The sequence below is a fragment of the Emys orbicularis genome, chromosome 3 (assembly GCF_028017835.1).
Source record: "Emys orbicularis isolate rEmyOrb1 chromosome 3, rEmyOrb1.hap1, whole genome shotgun sequence".
Taxonomy (NCBI): Eukaryota; Metazoa; Chordata; order Testudines; family Emydidae; genus Emys; species Emys orbicularis.
Genome location: NC_088685.1, coordinates 30,755,195 through 30,777,444, shown reverse-complemented (window position 1 = coordinate 30,777,444; position 22,250 = coordinate 30,755,195).

Here is a 22,250-nt window from a genome sequence, read left to right as displayed (position 1 = left end):
GCTGAAATGTATCTTGACAGGGCTTTCAGTTCATCACCTAAATCACTCGCATCAATATCACGCATGTCATCATGTGTCAACACTGTCTCTAGTGCCCTGCATTGCTGGTGTAGGTCTTCTTCAGGTATAGTGAGGAGTTTTGGAATATCATACAACATCCCAAATATACTGCTGTGTTCCTTGAGCTGCATTAAACGTTCAACTGACTGTATTGCACAATCTAGCACCTGGTTAAAGAATTCAACTTTGAATTGTTGTTTGGGGTCTCTTATGGGATTATCCCGTGCCTCATAATCAAAATGTCTTCTTCAGTGACTCTTGTATTCTTGAATGGGTGGGAAAATAGCTTCAGTGTGAAGTTCCTCTGCCAACTTCTGTGCACTCTTCAGAAGGTTTTGAAATCCCTCACCTGACCGATAAGACTGTAGGTATGACTTTGCTTTGTTCAGTTGTTCCATTGCTCCAGATATATCAAGGTCAACACCTTGCTTACAACATCTCTTGCTTACAACATTTATTTCAAACAGTATGTCATGCCACAACACTAAGCCACGCAGAAATTTGAAGCGATGTATGTTTCTGGTGATTCCATTTCCCTCTGCCACTGTTCTCCCACGAACAGTTCCTGTCATAGCATTATCCTCCATAATGGCAATATCAATCTTCCCAATTTGGTGTTTGATAGGCTTGATCGCCTCCACTCGACTTTCCCATCGTGTGGCACTCAGAGGTTTCAGTGTCAGAGGATGCTCCCAGATGTTGCTTCAAAATTTGCCATCGATGAGTTGTTGCAGAGGGGAAAAAATACATAGATGCTTTGAATTACAATCACTAGAAGCTGATGCTGCATCACTGACCACCAAGTTCAATGAATGAGAACTACATGGGACAAAAAAACCTCGAGGGTTTAACTCTCAGATCCGTGTCTGCACTCCTCTGTTCTTTCTTCTCATGTTGGCACCATTATCATAGCCCTGACCTCTCATGTCATCTGTCGCAATTCCCGTATCTTCCAGCTTTTTAAGAAGCACATTTGTCATACCAGCTCCTGTAGTATCAATGTCAATAAATTCTAGAAAATGCTGTCTGACAGTCACCATTGCAGGTTCTGTTGTTGTTACAAAATGCACCATTAAAGTCATTTGTTCCACATGACTGATGTCAGGTGTGCAATCCAGAATAACAGAGTAATATCTTGCTGACTTCAGAACTGCCACAATCTTCTGTTTGACTTTTGTTGCCAGTAACTGTATGATCTCATTTTGAATGGTTTTTCCAAGGTAGTGGTGTGTGTACATTTCTTGGGTGGTGACTCTTCTTAGATGCTCCTGGAGTACAGCATCAAACTCAGCCATCAGCTCCACAATTTTAAGGAAGTTTTTCCATTGTTTGGCACATACAGCTGATCTGAAGTGCCACGCAGTGCTAGATTTTGGGTAGCAAGCAGTCTCACAATGGCAATGAGCCTTTTCAGAACATTTTGCCAGTAAAGAGACTCTGTTGCAATCTTCTCTTGATGCTGATCATCTATGGTGGCCTTTAACCTTAGTCTCATCTCAAGCTCTTTCCACCTATGGAATGCTCTCTGGTGATTTGCTGCCTTCTCATGGCATGCCAGATTTCTAACCAGATTTTTCCAGTCCTTTGTTCCTGTAGAACCCAATGTGGCTGGAACATTAGACTGGAAGAGTTTGCAACAAAAACAGTATGCAGCATTCTGGGTTTTTGAGTACATAAGCCATGGCCTCTCCACTTTGTCACCATTGGGGATTTCACGCCAGTAATATGTTGGATGGAAACTTCTATTTTCATTGTCTTTGGGGAACATGACGTTTTTCACTTGCTGTGGGCCATGCAGTACAAGGAAGTCCCTCAGGCTCCTGCTCAAGTGGGCCCACAGTCCTGGATCATCTAGACTTAAGGAACTAAACTCAGCAGCAGCTGTTTCTTGCGCCTCCACCACACTCTTCTCTGATCTACATTTGAGATGGAGATATGGATGCTGCAGTAACTGCCAGGTCACCTGCACTCTGACTAACTGGAAGATCAGGCATCTCCTCACCACTCACATCCTCACTGGGGCCGGAAGGCTCACCATGAACATTTGTGTCTATGCATCTCAGGAGAGCTCCTTCCTGCTTAGATAGAAAAGCTTCCTTTGCTTTTTCTTTCTTTCTCTGAATGCTGCCCCAGAGGGGTGTTTTCTTCTTTCACTCATGACTGCTGTTCTATGCCAGCTATAGTGGCTCTCAGCTCTCAACTGAAGGGTACAAATAAGCAGGCTGGTAGCAGGGCCTGAGTGAGGGAAGATATCAGCGTCTTAAGGGCCTAACTGGCTCCTGCTACTTGAGTTGACTGCCTGTTCTCCTCAAGTGGGTTCAGGGAAGCAGCAGGAAACTGGAAGCTCCCTGAGAAGCTGGTGTTAATCAGTCCAGGATCGTGGGGGTGCTAGAGAGGTACATAAGAGGCTCCTCCTCCTCTCTCTCCCTGCAGCTCCTGCTGTTTTCTGTTATTCCCTCTGACTTTTTCTCCTGCCTGCTTGCTATGTCTCTTGTGCCCTCCTTCCTCAAGCACAGCACTCCACCATCTCTGTGCATCTAGAGCAGAGAGAATACATATGCACCAGCAGCAGACACAATTTTCTACACTCTGGGTCCTAGTGGCGCCCCCCCACAGTCTGGCACCTGAGGCGGCTGCCTCAGTTTGCCTCCTGGTAAGGCCAGCTCTGACTCGAAGTGCCAGAGTGGGGAATCTGCCTTAAGAAGTACAAACACATGCATTATATTGAATGTGTGGGGGTGAGGTGGAGTTTAATAAGAGTGACAGAGGCAATATGGTGTTGACTATCTTTTATTGGAACTGAGAGGAGGAAGTTCTGGGGGAGAGGGATTCAGCAGGCAGTGTCTCATCATTCCAGGCACATGGTTGCGTAGGACATTGACCTTACATCACAATCATGTATAGCTCAGTGTTGAAGTCTGTTGCAACATACCCTATCCTCAAGTGAAAGGTGTGGATAACTGATGTATAAATCAGATGTGGCTTTCATTTTAGACAATTTAAAAGATATTCTGGGAGTGCAAGAGCAGATGTGAATACAATAAAAAATAGTAACAAATAGTGGGCCACCCTCCTCATAGCCTCTATCAGTTTCTAAGAGCTTAACCAGTATCTTCTCCAGGTTGAGTGCATGTTAGCTAGGTCCTTTATCTCTAACAGATACAGGGGGACCAGCAAAAATATTACTTTCCAGCCTTGATGAGAAGGAGATTTACAGCTGAATACAGTTGACATCATAACCTCAGACTCTCCCCCCAAGCATCTGTCTACCCCATCCCAGTGGTCCCCATAATCAGAGGAATGACAACTGGACACTGTGAACTTCACAACCAGTGATCAGAGTGCTAAGCTGATCTCAAACCTAATAGTGCTCAAACTCAAATCAAAACTTTCAATCCCAAGAGAGAAGTAGGTGGATTTGGAAAAGTTCATTCGCCTGTCTTTACATCAGACTAATGCAGACATAGCAAACACAGGTGGTATTTCAGTTGCCAAAACAATCACACTTCAGTTTGTAACAGTAAATTTGGATGCTTTATCTGTATGTATCTCCCATTGCATCTGAAAAGGATAGCAGCTTTCACTCCCAGGATTAAAACACTATGACCAATTATTAAAACAAGTGTTTAACATTGGCATTTCAAATAGCTGATGTGCTTTTTGTAATTGCTTTGCCTATTCAGTGGAATGCTGTCATCACTTAGGCCCGCTGGTGCATAAATTTACTAACATCATGCAAATGCACTATTTGTAATAAAACTGACTAATGAACTTTAAAGGCCAATTATTTGTACATGTCTGCTGGCTTAGGGTAGAGCTAATCATGTATCATTCAGATTTAGTTATGTGTTTGCGGTAGTGCAATTTTACTCACTCTAATCTATGCTTTGATATGCATCATGGGTTTAGATACTTATGAAAACTGAATACAAGGACAGAAAGCTACCAGATTTACAGACTTTCAATTGTTCTCTGAATATTTGTTTTCTTAATGTAGTTCCCATAAGTAAATTCAAACACAACTGGACCAAATTGGCCCAGTATGGAACAGCTGGAGCTTCTTTCTTCTGCATTAGCTTTCCTAGCTCTGCTTCAGTGTGTATGGATCAGTGGGGGAGGAAAAGCCTAATTTACAATCTTGACAATGCAAGGAAAAAGTAGTATAACATACAAGCTTATTAGTATTGGGAGCAAAGATTGCCTACTGATCGAAGACACAATTCAGAGCCAGATTCTCCTCTCACACCTCTTTTACACTAGGGAAATTCCACTGGCTTGAATGAAGTCACTACTGATTTACACTGATGAGAGAGCCCCTAGGTCTATCCTTGACTCTGCTAATGACTTTTTAATGACCTTGGGGAAGTTCCTTAACTTTCTTATGCTTCATCTTACCCATTGTAATACTTACTAACATCAGTGGAGGTTGTGAAGCTTATTCTTGCAAAAGCTTAATTATTAAGATCCTTGAATAAGAGGCAAAGTATTAAACAGTGGATGCATGTGTCGCTAGCAGACATGCCCTCACTTTCTAATATTGTTCCTCCAATTGCATCAAAATGAACTGGAAAATATTTTAAAAAAATTAACACCTAGAAGAAATAACAGGAGTACTTGTGGCACCTTAGAGACTAACAAATTTATTAGAGCATAAGCTTTCGTGGGCTACAACCCACTTCTTCGGATGCATATAGAGTGAAACATATATTGAGGAGATATATATACACACATACAGAGAGCATGAACAGGTGGGAGTTGTCTTACCAAGTCTGAGAGGCCAATTAAGTAAGAGGGAAAAAAAAAAAAAAAAAAAAAACTTTTGAAGTGATAATCAAGATAGCCCAGTACAGACAGTTTGATAAGAAGCAAGTGTGAGAATGCTTACAAGGGGAGATAGATTCAATGTTTGTAATGGCTCAGCCATTCCCAATCCCTATTTAGCCCTGAGTTGATTGTGTCTAGTTTGCATATCAATTCCAGCTCAGCAGTCTCTCGTTGGAGTCTGTTTTTGAAGTTTTTCTGTTTTAAGATAGCCACCCGCAGGTCTGTCAAAGAATGGCCAGGCAGGTTAAAGTGTTCTCCCACTGGTTTTTGAGTATTATGATTCCTGATGTCAGATTTGTGTCCATTAATTCTTTTGCGTAGAGACTGTCCGGTTTGGCCAATGTACATGGCAGAGGGGCATTGCTGGCACATGATGGCATATATCACATTGGTAGATGTGCAGGTGAACGAAAGCTGTCACGTTAGTCCCCTTGCTCACTACTCATTCTATCGCTCTGCCAAAATCAGTTAGCAGTCCCACTCCTGCTAAGGTTGCTGCTGTGAAAGCTTGTCACCTAGTTGATGCTGTATGCAGTGACACTGGAGTCCCCAGGAAAAAAAAAATCTTTAAAAGAACACTTTGTTAATGTCACTACTGAAAACTCATTAGAAAAATCACTGCGAAGAGTAAATGACTTCTGTCTGTGTACCCCTCTCTCTCATTCCTCAGAGCCTCGTATTGCCATTGGGAATAAGGCAAGTACAAGAATCTGACATGTTGTCATAATAGAAAGACTCAAAGAGCTTTTCAGGTGTGAGCTAGGGGAAGTGCTAAACCATTATATATTTTCTGCCTAGCAAAGAATGTTGATTCCAATTTAGGAGGTGGAAAGAAGTGGGAATTAATCCTACAGATTTGACTAGAGCCCAATCTCCAAGAATAAGCTAGAGAAGAGAACTCAGATGAAAAATGTAATTGGGCTCTTTGAAAGAGCCCCAGATAAGTGGGGAACCAAACCCCAATAATACACAAATCAAGGGGTGCTTCATTAAATCTGTTTCTCTTATTCCGTGGGAATTAGACCATGACAGAGTCTTGCATAGACAATTATGTCTCTCCCTTTCTTGCCACTTCTCTATTTGGGGTCAGCGACTATTTTAGCCTTCTTCCAGAACATGATTTTATGCCAGGCTGTAATGCAGATGGATCTCTCCGAGATCCGCTGATATCCAGTCCATAAACCAGGTCTTCTGGTCTCCCCATTGGTTGTCTTTTGTCCACAGTTCTTGCATGAGCCACCCTACTAATATAAACTCTCCGGTCTCCTCTGGATATGCCCATAAACTTAGCCTAGCCTCCCTAAAATAGTCTTCAGTTGGAGCAATCCACATTAGGCTCCTTACAACCTCATTTTGTTTCCTATCATGATCATTTGACCATCTCAACATCTTTATTTCAATGGTGGAGAGGTTACTGGTTCCCTTTCTTGTGGCTGACTAAACTGTTCTGTACCTAAGATGGGTCAAATTACAGTTTTATGCACTGTACCTTTTAACTTTATTGGTATCAGGGGTCAGCTCCCACCTTTTGCACCACACAGCCTTAGTGCTAGGCCACGCATATCTCAGGAGGGCACCATCATCAGCAACCATTGATCCTAGATTTTTAAGTTTTCACTCTAAGCTCTCTGCCTGTGATATCCTAGGTGGTGAATCCTCCTCCCTCATTTATAGCCTTGCTCTTACCAGTGTTCACTCTAAGCCCAGCCCACTTACAATTGTATTGCCACTGTTCAAAGTTGACTTGCAGGGTCTCACGAACGTCTGCACATATCACTAAATCATCAACTAGCAGCATGTTCCAAGGTGGATCCCTTCATATATTCTTACATATCACATCCATGACAACCACAGACAAAAAGGAGCTCCACGCTGACCCCTGCTGTAAGCTGACATTTACTGGAAATTTTCTACTGCAGCCCCATTTAGTTTTCACTATAGCAATCACACCACTATACCTATCCTGGATAAGATGGGCCATGGGTGGCAGGTTGAGCCCCACTTCAGGGAAGATATCCCCTGGCTCTGCCCCTTTCACACCCCCACACACAGCTGGAGCCCTGAGCACAACCCCCGGCCGGAGGAGCCTTAGGCTGGCCGAAGCCATGAGCACCCCTCCCCCCCCCACCGCCTGGCCGCGCTGTGCCTCCCCAGAACCCAAGCTGCCCCGGGAAAAGCAACTTGTCCAGAAGAACCTTTTGATATGCCCCATGCAGGTTCCAGGGCAGCTGAGGATGTGATTTGGAGTCCACGGAGATTAATGATGAACCCAGAAAACTGAATAGCACGTACAGCCTCCTCAGCCGCCCCAGAACCTGCATGGGGCATAATAAAGCAACCCCCCCTCCCCGCCAAACCCTGCAAGCAGGGATCCAGTGGCAGCTCTCTATTCTACCTGCTGCCCATGAGATGGGCATATCCTTCTGTCTAGGGTGACCAGAGAGCAAGTGTGAAAAATCGGGACAGAGGGTGGGGGGTAATAGGCACCCATAGAAGACAAAGCCTCAAATATCAGGACTGTCCCTATAAAAATCAGGACATCTGGTCACCCTACTTCTGTCACATCTCTTCATCGTAAACTCCACCAAATTAGTTCTCTTGGTACGTGACTGCCTTCTCCAAGTCCACAAAGACCATACCCAGTTGCCATCTCTTTTCTCTGAACTTTTCTATGAGGATTTGCAATGCCAGTATGGCTTCAATTATGTCTATGTATGATTTGTTTTGAGGTAGTGTTAGAACACTTCTACTGAGGTGGAACAAACATAACAAGGATGAACAGGAACACTGACTCCAATCCCTCCTTTCAAACGGAACCTCCAGGGCTTACCCAGTGGGTAAACGCTTCAGCCTCCAGCCACATTCCTCTCCCTTTTATTCAACATCCATACAAAGACATTGGAAGAGATTATACAACATTACAGGTTCAAGTACCAGCAGTACATGGACAGCCAGCCAGCCTTGTATTTCTTTACTGTCAAATCATAATAGCAACAAGTTATACTATGCCAGTATGTGGAAGCTATGAGCAGCAGCATGAGAAACAGCTGATAGAACAGACCCCAGGCAAGATAGAGGCTAGGCTGAATGTCCTTTATTTTGAAGCTCCAAGCAGTTTATATAAACAACAATAATAATTAGGAAGGATTATATTTGTATTAAGATAATGTTCTTAGGCCCCAGTCAGGCTTGGAGCCATCGCATGCTAGGTGGTAAAGAAGCAAAACATTCAGTCTTGTCTTAGATCAGTGGTTTTTAACCTTTTTTCCTTTGTGGAGCCCTAAAAAAATTTCGAATGGAGATGCGGACCTCTATGGAAATCTTAGGCATTGTATGCGGATCTCTGACAGTCCGCAGACCACAGGTTGAAAATCACTGTCTTAGATTATTAAATCTTTGGAGCAAACAAGCAACCTACAAAAGTAGAAGATTATCAAACATATACAGTTTTAATATCCATATAGACAGTTGCTAAGTGTACTGAAGTGCCAATTCTTTTGAGGTTTCCCCATTAGTAATTTTGGAATAGCAATATACCATTCACAGCCTAACCCCTTTACCTTATATATTTACAGCCAAATTCTTATCCCTCATGCAATTCCAGACTTCGAACAAGGGACTCACTATGGTTTGTGGAAATCCTTCCCCCCCCCCCAAACATACAGGCACTTGATGTTTGCTACTTTAGCCTCTCAGAGGCAGTAATGTGCCAAGACAACACAGCCAGTACTTCCCCTAAGCACTAATGTCACTACTAGTTAACAAGTTAATGGATGCACTAATATTTCCTTCTACCATAAGCCTTCAGTATATGCATCAAAGACATCCATGCTCTCATTCCTATAGGCAGAGCTTAAAGTGAATTAAAATAAATGCCAAGCTTCATGTGCCAACAATTGCTGAACTTAGAGTCAACAATAGTGATGCTTCTGATTACCTAAAATCTATCTTTTGAATTAATAAAGGTTTTGACACATTATCCATCAGAAAACAATACAGATAAATGAATGTACATTAGATTTATTTTTTCTTAACAATAACAAAGAAAAAAACCCACCCACTCATCACTTTCTTTTTTGCCCTGGGAGGAACGTTGGTTTATTTTTCTGCTCAGTGGTTTGCTTTGAATGGTTCATTCTACTCAGACTCAAGTAAAAGATTTAACAAAAGAAAGAAAAACAACAAACGTTGGTATTGTTATGAAGGCTCCAGAGTGGACATCAGTGAGTACCCTGAAGGTATAAAATGGCCTATTAGTTTTGTGGTTAATAGTTTAGAGCTACAGTTGGGCATAATTAACCTATTTAAGTATGGTTTCTTTTTAGGCTCTCCTTTACTTTTTCAGAAAAAAAAAAATTGTCTCACAGTGTAACAGCATCTTATGTTCCCACAGAAGGAGAGTCCTCTAAGACAGTCATGACCCCATCCATAAGAATGTAGCATAAAAAGATAAGGTCTATACTGGGTCAGATCAAAGGTCCATATAGCCCAGTATCCTGTCTTCCGACAGTGGCCAATGCCAGGTGCCCCAGAGGGAATGAACAGAACAGGTAATTATAAAGTGATCCATCCCCTGTTGCTCATTCCCAGCTTCTGGCAAACAGAGGGTAGGGACACCATCCCTGCCCGTCCTGTCTAATAGCCATTGATAGACCTATCCTCCATTAATTCATCTAGTTCTTTTTTTAACACTGTTATAGTCTTGGTCTTCACAACATCTTCTGGCAAAGTTTCACAGGTGGACTGTGTGTTTTGTGAAGAAATACTTCCTTTTGTTTATTTTAAACCTGCTGCCAATTAATTTCTTTTGGGGGATCTCTAGTTCTTGTGTTATGAGAAGGAATAAATAATGCTTCCTTATTTACTTTCTCCACACCAGTCATGATTTTATAGACCTCAATCATATTTCCCCCCTCAGTTGTCTGTTTTCCAAGCTGAAAAGTCCCAGTCTTATTAATCTCACCTCATATGGCAGCCGCTCCATATCCCTAATCATTTTTGTTGCCCTTTTCTGAACCTTTTCCAATATATCTTTTTTTGAGATTGGGCGTCCACATCTGCATGCAGTATTCAAGATGTGGGCTACCATGGATTCATATAGAGGCAATATGATCTTTTCTGTCTTATTATCTATCCCTTTCCTAATAATTCCCAACATTCTGTTTGCTTTTTTGAATACGGATGCACATTGAGTGGATATTTTCAGAGAACTATCCACAGTGACTCCAAGATCTCTCTCTTGAGTGGTAACAGCTAATTTAGACCACATGATTTTATATGTATAGTTAAGATTGTGTTTCCAATGTGCATTTCTTTGCATTTATCAACACTGAATTTCATCTGCCAGTTTGTTGCCCAGTCACCTAGTTTTGAGAGATCCTTTTGTAGCTCTTTGCCATCTGTCTGGGATTTAACTATGTTGAGTAGTTTTGTATCACCTGCGAATTTTACCACCTGACTGGTTACCCCTTTTTCCAGATCATTTATGAATATGTTGAATAGGACTGGTCCCAGTACAGACCGGTGGGGGGAACACCACTATTTACCTCTCTCCAGTCTAAAAATGGAACATTTATTCCTACCCTTTGTTTCCTATCTTTTAACCAGTTACTGATCCACGAGAGGACCTTCCCTCTTATCCCATGACAGCTTACTTTGCTTAAGAGACTTTGGTGAGGGACCTTGCCAAAGGCTTTCTGGAAATCTAAGAACACTATATCCACTGGATCTCCCTTGTCCACATGCTTGTTGACCCCCTCAAAGAATTCTAACAGATTGGTGAGGCGTGATTTCCCTTTACAAAAACCATGTTGACTCTTCCCCCAACAAATTATGTTCATCTATGTGTCGGACAATTTTGTTCTTGACTATAGTTTCAACCAGTTTGCCCAGTACTGAAATCAGGCTTACCAGCCTGTAATTGCCAGGATCATATCTTGAGCCCTTTTAAAAATTGGCGACACATTAGCTATCCTCCAGTCATTTGGTACAGAAGCTGATTTAAACAATACGTTACAGACTACAGTTAGTAGTCCTGCAATTTCACATTTGAGTTCCTTCAGAACTCTTGGGTGAATGCCATCTGGTCCTGGTGACTTAGTACTGTTTAGTTTATCAATTTGTTCCAAAACCTCCTCTAATGACACCTCAATCTGGGACAGTTCCTCAGATCTGTCACCTAAAAAGAATGCCTCAGGTTTGGGAACCACATCCTCAGCCGTGAAGACCGATACAAAGAATTATTTTAGTTTCTCTGCAATGGCCTTATCGTCCTTCAGTGCTCCTTTATCATCTCGATCGTCCAGTGCCCCCGCTACCCCCCAGTTGTTTAGCAGGCTTCCTGCTTCTGATATACTTTAAAAAATGTTGCTGTTACGTTTTGAGTCTTTGGCTAGCTGTTTTTCAAATTCTTTTTTGGCCTTCCTAATTATATGTTTACACTTTGTTTACGGGAGTTTATGCTCCTTTCTATTTTCCTCACTAGGATATAACTTCCACTTTTTAAAGGATGCCTTTTTGCCTCTCCCTGCTTATTTTACTTTGTTGTGTAGCCAGGGTGGCACTTTTTTGGTTCTCTTACTATGTTTTTTAATTTAGGGTATACATTTAAATTGAGCCTCTATTATGGTGTCTTTCCATGCAGCTTGCAGGGATTTAGCTTTTTGCGCTGTACCTTCTAATTTCTGTTTCATTAACTTCCTCATTTTTGTGTAGTCCCCTGTTCTGAAATGAAATGCTACAATGTTGGGCTTCTGTGCTGTTTTCCCCGCAACAGGGATGTTAAATTTAATTATATTATGGTGACTATTACCAAATGGTCCAGCTTAGGGTTACCATATTTTGAGTGTCCAAAAAGAGGACACTCCACGGGGCCCCAGCCCCGCCCCCAGCCCCGCCCATGCCCACACTCCACCCCTTCCCCAAAGTCCCCGCCCCAACTCCACCCCCTCCCCTGCTTCCCGCGAACATTTGATTCACGGGAAGCCTGAAGCAGGCAGCAGGTAAGCTGGGGGGGGGGGGTGAGGGGAGGAGGCGCGGCCCAGTCTGGCCCCCCCAACCGAGCGGCTCCCTCCGGCGGCCGGCCCCGGCCCCAGCGTCTCCAGCCTGGCTCGGCTCGGGCCCTGGGGTGCCGGCCCCGGGCCAGCCCCCGGCCGAGCACCCCCAGGCCAGCACCGCCGGCCCCAGCCCCCGGCCCAGCACCCCCGGCCCCGCACCCCCGGCCCCGCACCTCCAGTCCCCGGGCCAGCCCCCAGCCGAGCACCCCCGGCCCAGCACCCAGCGGCGCCGGCCCCTCCCTATTTTCCCGGACATGTTCGGCTTTTTGGGATTTCCCCCCGGACGGGGATTTGAGGCCCAAAAAGCCGGACATGTCTGGGAAAATCCGGACGTATGGTAACCCTAGTCCAGCTAGCAGCCTTCCAATCTCTCTCCTGCCTAAGGATTTTTCTTGCATTTCTGTATTCAAAAACTCTGGCAAAACCAAAAATATACACCTTTCCCATTGAAGAGTTTAGAACAGCCTTTGTTTGCAGAGCTCCATAGCTGAACGGTGTTTAGATAGAGTGATGAGTATGTTGTAAGAACCGATATAGAATAGAAGAGATCAAGCACCTGGAAAATTTGTAAGGTACAAAGAGGTTGAAGAGGGACTTCTGCCCCCTTGATATAGTGTTTACAGTTAAGCATATATTGAAACACTAGTTAGATTAGGCCTAAAGGTCTCAGAGAAGGCCCATTAAGAAGTGTAGGGAAGACTCCCTTTAACTTCAATGGGAGTTAGAGCAAGGGTTTAAGAGATAGATCTATAGGAGCTGTTCTAAAGAAGCACAGCATTTGAAGAAGGGTTTCTGTGCACTCTATAAAATACCTGCTAGCAATGCTCTCAGTATATATCTTAGGAGTGGAGCAGCAGCAGAATGGCTGTCTTGTAGAACTCTTAGGGTACGTCTATACTTACCTCCGGGTTCGGCGGTAAGCAATCGATCTTCTGGGATTGATTTATCGCGTCTTGTCTAGACGCGATAAATCGATCCCGGAAGTGCTCGCCATCGACACCAGTACTCCTGCTCCGCGAGAGGAGTACGCGCAGTCGACGGGGGAGCCTGCCTGCCGCGTGTGGACCCGCGGTAAGTACCTTGTATTTCGAACTAAGATACTTCGACTTCAGCTACGTTATTCACGTAGCTGAAGTTGCGTATCTTAGTTCGAACTGGGGGGTTAGTGTGGACCAGCCCTTAAAGTTCCTGGCAAAGTGCATACCAGTGCTGTCTAGCCAAATAGTCAGACTTTGGTGTTTACACACACTGGAGCTGATTTTTTGCGTCAGCAGAACTCCAGAGTATTGGAGAATTAGATACCTTTGTACATATTTATTTTTTAAAGATAGCAAGAAGAAAACCTTAGGAAGTTCCACACAAAACACTGCTTTAAGAATTAAGAAAACATTAAGGTTACATAGCTAAGTAGTCAGAAATCGGGAAAATCCAAGGAGTTAAGTTTGCATAGAATATATCTTGGGCCATATCCTCACCTGGTGTAAATTGCACAGCTCCACTGAAGTCGATCAATGGAACTATGCCAATTATACCAGCTGAGGATCTGGTCCAACATTGTTTACACACATGGGTGCACACTTCTTACCTCTCATTGCAGCCATTAGTAAAGCCAGTTCCAAGAATTGATATCTGGGTCATTTATACCGTCAAGGAGAAAGAGGTTAGGATATTGATGCTTCACACAACATTGACAATTTAGGGGTATGGAGTGGGTGGGAAGCTTATTTCTTTCCTCTACCTTTTAATTTAGCTTAAATTACAGCTAGCAACTGACCCAGGAGGTTTGTTTTGGTTTCCCCACTCTCCCAGATGAGACATTAGAAGTTAAACTGGAAATTTAAATATAGTACTGGAAGTTCTACAATACAATGCCTCTAGTGAACAAAGCCTATTCCGAACATAACTTTTTGGTTCTGGCAAATTCAATATCTTCAGAGGAATATTATCAAAGAGACACCAAATTGTAGGGTGAGTCAATTAAAAGAAAGAAAGCTGGTAATAAGATCCTAAAATATCAAATATGAGGAAATTAAAATATTTAGCCTTTATATGGAGGCAACCTAAGCATATTGCCTCCCCTCTGCCAAGTGGTGCCAGCTGTAAGGATCTTGCAGGTCAAGTTAGAAGAGTCTTCCAATGATGCAGAGTCTTGGTATTTTCTTAATATAATTTGTTTAATTGCATATAAACACGAGTGTTTGAACAGAGGTGGTAGCAAAGAGCACTCAGGCAAATCTCTTTCTGAAATCTCCATCCAAAAACACTAATGACCAATTCCCAGGCAGTAACTCTGTCCCATGAATTGACTCTACTTAGAGAGTTAGGGCAGAGAACAATCTCTTTACTGTTTGCCCCAACTCCGCAAAGAATCTTTCATCTTACAAAACTGATAACACTACAGCATTTCTTCAAAGTGTGCATACGGCACGCACACTAAGAAAAACAGCTAGTAAGAGTATGTGTAACAGAGCCACCTGGTCATTCATAGAATCATAGAATATCAGAGTTGGAAGGGACCTCAGGAGGTCATCTAGTCCAACCCCCTGCTCAAAGCAGGACCAATTCCCAACTAAATCATTCCAGCCAGGGTTTTGTCAAGCCTGACCTTAAAAACCTCTAAGGAAGGAGATTCCACCACCTCCCTAGGTAACCCATTCCAGGGCTTCACCACCCTCCTAGTAAAAAAGTTTTTCCTTATATCCAACCTAGACCTCCCCCACTGCAACTTGAGACCATTACTCCTTGTTCTGTCATCTGGTACCACTGAGAACAGTCTAGATCCATCCTCTTTGGAACCCCCTTTCAGGTAGTTTAAAGCAGCTATCAAATCCCCCCTCAGTCTTCTCTTCTGCAGACTAAACAATCCCAGTTCCCTCAGCCTCTCCTCATAAGTCATGTGCTCCAGCCCCCTAATCATTTTTGTTGCCCTCCGCTGGATTCTTTCCAATTTTTCCACATCCTTCTTGTAGTGTGGGGCCCAAAACTGGACACAGTACTCCAGGTGAGGCCTCACCAATGTCGAATCCCCTCCAGTGCACTCACATCACAAAAGGCTAAGGCACAAAATGAGTTACACCTACCAAGAGACATAAGGCAACAAGAAGAGGTTCTCTAAAATACACTTTCTTTCATCTTTCTCTTCCTCTTACTGCAAGTCTTCTATATATTGGGGAAGGAAATCCAACAACAGATGATGTCTGAGGAATTCAATGTCTATTTTGCTTCAGTCTTCACTAAAAGTAGTAATTGTGACAAGATGCTTAACAACATTCACATTAAGAACAAGGGGGGGGGAGGAATACAAGCCAGAATAGGGAAAGAACAGGTTAAAACATTTAGAGATGTTAAATGAATTCATTTCAGCAGGGCCTGGTTATAGACTAACAAATTTATTTGGGCATAAGCTTTCGTGGGCTAAAACCCACTTCATCAGATGCGTGGAATGAAAAATACAGTAGGCAGGTATATATATTACAGCACATGAAAAGTTAGGAGTTTACTTTTTGTAGTGCTAACTCCCATCTTTTCCATGTGCTGTAATATATATACCTGCCTACTGTATTTTTCACTCCACGCATCTGATGAAGTGGGTTTTAGCCCACGAAAGCTTATGCCCAAATAAATTTGTTAGTCTCTAAGGTGCCACAAGGACTCCTCATTGTTTTTGAGGATACAGACTAACACGGCTACCACTCTGAAACCTGTCAGTATGGTTAGATAGTGGTAAGATACAAGAGGTAATTTGAGTCAAACTATCCTTTAGGTGAAGGCTCCTATCATGTGACAGGATTCCATTGCATTGCTGCAGTCTGAAACTGGAGGTGGGAGAGACTTTAAATGGTCAATAAATATCTGGAATTCATCAACAGAAAAATAGCACAAAATACTATTTACAGAGTTTGAGACAGATCCTCGTTATATTTAGGATAGAATATTTTTAGTCTGCTATTTTAATTCAAGTTCTAGATATTACACATGTGCAATGAAACTCTATGCAACCCCGCAAAAAGGACTGCAACAAAATAATCAGTTGCTAATGTAGGTAATGTAAGGAAGCAGGATTCAGCTGGCCAAACTTCTCAGTTTCACTGGTGTTACTCTGTGTATAGCTTGGATTTACACTGGCATAATAGAGCAGAGTTTGGCTCAGTACGTTGGAAAGTGTTTTGAGATGTACTCTTGAGACAGGATGTACCTAGTAAGACAGATTTCTGGTACAGGTTTACTGTATTAGAAATGAAAACACTAAACCCTGAACCTGCATCTGATCTACACAGCCTAACCCTTATACTTGTACAGAGCCTCAGTGACTTCATTTAGACTTGGTGCATGTGCAAAGATTGGTCTCTGCAGAACAGATTACAGGATCAAGGCCAACATATAGATGCATTGTCTACAGTTACATCAAAATTATTTAATAAAACAAATGGTTTAATTTAGACCTTCAGTTAAATATTTTCCTAGTCTGTAAAGTGTTCTGCCTTATAAAAGAATATGAAATTGTGCATTTGTTAGTAATAATAATGTGCAAACACAGTACCTGGCTGGATACTGTACTGCTGACTGACAATACAGATACTTGAAATTTTATACCACAATGAAACTAATTTCTCTGGATTAGTTCCATGTTCTAGCTGCTTTATTCCTAGGCTGTTAGTTGTGGACCATGTCTCCAGCCCTATGTAAAGATGTTTCATTTTAGTAGACTCTGTAGTTCTTGTAATCAAGCTTCCATTCCTTCCTGTTTTTAAGAAAGTAATTTGATGCAGCTGTGCTGTTGGCTCAACACAGTGATGTAAATTTGAGCTTGCCTGGTTACTTTGGCCCCTAGCTATACGTGAGCTGCACTTTGCATTCCCAGACCAATGCTGGCCTTTATGTAAGTACTTTTCATGAAGGCTCAGTTACTAGGCTTTTTCAAAACACATCCCCCTAAATTTCCTGTTACAGTCCCCCATGCTGCACCCCAAAGCTTGCCCCTCTTAACCCCTTCCAAAATTAATACTGGGAGTTTGGTATGGACGAAAAATCCCAAAATGATGGCTAAGCAACATCTGTGAAGGTTAAATAATTCTGTTCATTCAATTCTGTGCACTATATATGCAAGATATACTGAACACAGCATATATAAAATTAGTTCAGATTCAGGTCATTAATATATTTAGTTTTCCACCAAATATTTTTATAGAAACACTCTGTCACATCACTGCATTTATATGTCTGTCTGCATTCCTATCCAAAGTACAGATTCACTTTTGGCTCAGTACCACTTCCACTGACTTCAGACATATATCCATTGATACAGTTATCAACTCCCCTCCCCCACACACACTTCCCTCCAACACACACCTTTCAGGATCCATGGGTCTTACACATGCCTATCACAACAACATGTGGTATACCTCATCCAGTGCACAAAATACCCTAACAGCAACTATGTGAGTGAAACCAGACAGACAATCACTATGTTCACAAACGAACTCATACAGGAAAAAGACAAAACCACGACATCAGATGTGAGTGAACACTTTTCACACAGCAAACACTATAGCTGACCTATCAGTCCTCATCCTCAAAGGAAACCTGCACAACAACAAGACTTTCAAAAGACAAGCCTGGGAGCTTAAATTCGTAACTCTGGTAGACACTAAAAATCATGTACTGAATAGAGACACTGGATTTATGGCTCATTACAACAATCTACAACCCATTTACAACCCCAACCCCAACCCCCCAGCTGTTTCACTTCCTCCTCACTTCCTTTCCTCCTTATGACTGGACCAGGTGTTAATGGGCCACTTCACCTGGAATGGTCCCTTGAAATGTGTTAACTACTTATGCTAAACAAGTATTTAGCTGTGACATTCTGAGTAAGTCTCCCAGACTGAGACCTGAAGAAGAGTTCTGTGTAAGCTCAAAAGCTTGTCTCTCTCACCAACAGAAGTAGGTCCAATAAAAGATATTAGCTCACCCACCTTGTATCTCTAATATCCTGGACCCAACACTGCTACACCACCACTACATTCAGGACACATACAGTTGAAAATACAAGCACCTTGTTGCACAGGTTTGCAAGAGAGACTCCAGCCTGAGAATCTCCCAAGGTGCTTGGGGCTGAGTGTCCTAGTTGTGTCTAGCCAACAAGTTCCAAATTAAGGAATTTATACAGGCTACTGCCAATTTATTGCAAGCCAGCAGAGCTTCCAACTCCTGGACTGTGAATCGCCGTTCTATGTTCTTTCCCCTGCTCCCTCCTCCAACCGTCTCTCTTTGAAAAAAAAGCCATTTTGGAATTTGTACAAGATGTTGTGCAGTATAGTTTGTGCCTTCCAAACTACCCCACTGCTTTGACAGCCTTGCCAGCTAGTATGCTGTGCTACCATTGGTTCCCCCACAGTGGTTAGCATTCCTTCCCCCTGCTTGGGTGGGTGGGGAGAATGTTTTCATGGTACAAGAACGCGTGTTGTTCTGAGCAATATGAACCACATTGGCACTTTGCTGCAGAATTCAGGCTTCCTTCACTTGGGGCCATCCCATGTCAAGCAGTTTCTCCCATCAGCCAATCATGCTTCTTCCAGCCATTTTCCAGCCGAGCTGAAAATGCACTATGGGACTACTCCAGCACCCAATGAAGTCACAGAGTCTTCCCATTTGAAGTCAACGGAGCAGCCCTACAGGGCTAAGGGGAAGAGAAAAATACCATGCCCACTAGCAGCTGCTCCTTTTAACGCAGCCCTCTGACCCTGTGCACTACATAGCAAATTGAAGTATCTGGCCCAATGAGTTTAACATTTGCAGTACTATTTTTTCCTCTAAACATTATCTGGCAGTCTCATATTCAAAATAATTATACCTTGTAAATACTTCATTTGAAGTTTCAATGACTTTCGTTCATGAACTTTTGCTAATTATTGTACTTCAAGTGACAAATTAAATGCCATTTGATGCAATTATTCCAAAATGATCAAAAAAAATTATACAGGTACATCAATTAATATAATTAAGTCAAAAGCTATTTTTCACAGCTGATTCAGCATTTCCACTATAATCTAAAGAACATTCAGGGATTGAAAGCAAGCATAAAAATTTGAACAAATCTGAAACAAACCTCTGCAAGGAAGGAATTCTTAAAAAAAAAAAAATTGCAAACAAAAGTTGATTCTTTTTGAATGATACCGAATAGTTTCTCAGATGATTTTATTTTTTTGCTTTTAATTAACTCGAACACATCTTTTTTCAAAGCGCTGTAGGGAAAGTCATATGTGCTACCACTCCTTTCTTGGATCATGTTAAATGAATAGGGGGTTTTTTTTTTTTTTTTTTTAAAAACAGGCGTTGTGGGAGTGCCAGGGAGCTGAGCCAACGGTATGCCAAATACAAAGTACTTATTTTAAAAGGTCACCAGGATACCAAAACTTTCTGATTTAGTACTATTTATTTTAAAGTGGATCCCATTTGTCTAAGTGGAGTCCCCCTCACAGCCGCTACCCCAGAACAGCTCTAGATCCCTAGAGGCTGCTCCCTACTCCAAGCTGAAATTCCCTGGGGCTCCTCTCCATTAAGCCAATGTAAAATTGGTGCAACACCACTGAAATCAATGGAGTTTCACTGGTGTAGCAGAACTGAGAAACAAGTCCCCTCTCTCAATGGCAGACCAGGCCACTCTTTTCCAAGAGGCAGTCTGTATATCTGCCTACTGATTACGGCCTGGGGCCCTGATTATTACATGTTCACTGAGTTCGCCAAAGTATGTTTTGCCCGCTGTCATTTTAATCAAAGGATTACTGGGTAACAAAAATAATAAAATACACCTATTTTAACCTAAAATAAACCTGACTTTTTAAAAACTTCTCTCTGCATTTGTAAGATTTCTGACACTATAATACTAAAGCCAGTATATAAAAATTTACCCAGGGCTTTCAGAAGAAGTACTGTGTATTATCAAGGTATTAAGTGGAAAGACCATGAGCCAGAATTTAGAGATCATGAAAGGTGCTGAATTTACAGCACTGGGAACAGGGATTTATTTATTTGTCCACAGATTAGATACAGTAACTGTGTATTTGTTTTCTCTATGTGTGTTTCCTTAAGCTTAACTAAATATCTAAACAGAAAGTATAGGTCTTTGTGTATGAAAACCCCATTCTCTTCCTTAAAGCAAGACTTAAAACATTTGACCACAGCTCAAGGCCCAAATACAGGATGTAGGTGCTCAGATACTAAAGCAATGGCACCTATATAAAGACCCAGATAGACGAGAGAGTCAAGATGGGGGAGGTAATCTCTTTTATCAGACCAACTTCGATCAGTGAAAGACAATCTTTCGAGCTAGAGAGAAGAAAAGCTCTGTATAGCTCAAAAGCTTGTCTCTTTCACTGACAGAAGTTGGTCCGCTAAAAGATATTACCTCCCCCATCTTGTCTTTCTAATATCCTGGGACCAACATACCTAGAACACTGCAAACAGATAGATAAACACACACAGTGGTAAAATGAATTATTTAGAAAACAAGCAGTGCAAGAATCTGTGAAAGACCAGCGATTAAATACTGTAGCATAAACATTGATAATCAGTTTCATGATTCCACATTTGTGATATGAATAAACTACAGTAATAAAAAGGTTACAAAAAGGTAAGTAAACTAAAACATGTGCATGGCACAAATAGTGCCTTTAGAACTAGAATGAGAGATCTCCCCCCATTAAGGCATAGTCAATTTTTAACCTTCCAGACAAGTTAGTTGTACTTAAAATAGGTTGAATATGTATGTGAAGGGGGGGGGAAGGGGGAGTTTCCCCTCAAAATAATCCATTCAACAAGTAATGGCAAAACTTGGTGAATACATTCTTTGACCAGCTTAAGTGTGCACATGGGTTCCAATCCTTTTTTGCAGTCTAAGAGCTCTGCTCATTTTATTAAAAATAATCATAAAAATTACTTTGACAAACAGAGACCACTGACTGGAGATTAAATCCGGTCAGAATATTTGCTGAAAGAGATTGCATTGCTCAGAAGCAAGAGATCTTGATATGTAAATTAGCATGATTAACACCTAAATGACATAAGATAAAGGCCTTATAATTGGCCTCTTGAGATTAATAGGCTGTTCAGCTAGCCCTCAGTCACTTATTTCTCCTAATGAAATGTCAATGTCTGTAGAGTAAACAAACTTCCAAAAGCAACAGACCTAAGAAGGCTGAAATGAATTCCATAACATAAGAGTTTGATCATTAAAAACTGCAAAGCACTAAGGGACAGATTTTTAAAGCCATTTAAGTACCTAGGGATGCAGATTTGAAAATCTCCCTGGGTGCCAAAAAGTCTAGGTGCCCAGAGAACTGGGAAAATCTGGCCCTAGCTCTGTAGGAACTCACTTAACTATTTAGAGCAGACTTTTAGGATTGTCTGAATTTAGGTCCTGATCCTAAATTGGGTCTATCATTCCTATGCAGTGACAATAACAAAATCATTAACAATGAAACATTGGCTTTCGTGATATTGCATTCATTACTTGAGACTCCACAGAGACTTGAAATGCTGCTGTATTTATAATGAAATGTCTTAATTATCATGCCCATCATTTCAGTTCCAGCTGTCACTCCACTGCAAATGCGGTGACTGGAATGAATATATAAATGTGGGTGTGTTGTCAATTCAAAAACAAAAGCAACCCCATTATACCAAATTGTATGGCTTGTCAAACAATCAAAGATGGCTCAACTTTGAAACAGGGAAGTTGAAAATCTGGCTCATTACTTTGCTAAATGAATGAGGAGTCCTTGTGGCACCTTAGAGACTAAGGGTAGCAATCGATTTATCGGGGATCGATATATCGCGTCTCGTTAAGACGCTAAGTTTGAACTAAGGTACTTCGAATTCAGCTACGTTAATAACGTAGCTGAATTTGCGTACCTTAGTTCGAAGTGGGGGGTTAGTGTGGAGCAGGCCTCACATCGACACCCCCCCAGTGTAGACTTCTGGTGTATAACCCAGAAGTGGGTTATAACCCATGAAAGTTTATGCCCAAATGAAATTTGTTAGTCTCTAAGGTTCCTCATTGTTTTTGCTGATACAGACTAACACGGCTACCCCTCTGAAACCTTTGCTAAATTAGGCACTCAGGCATTTAAGTACCTGTGAGGATCTGGGCCTATGAGAGTTAGGCATTTAAACACTTTTAAGATTCTGGGCCTCAGCGATTATATAGGGACAAACAATATAAAGACCTAGATTAAAAATAAATAATAATAATAATAAAAAAAAACCACACACAAAAATTCACTAATACAAAAGGTTAAAATGATAGAAGTT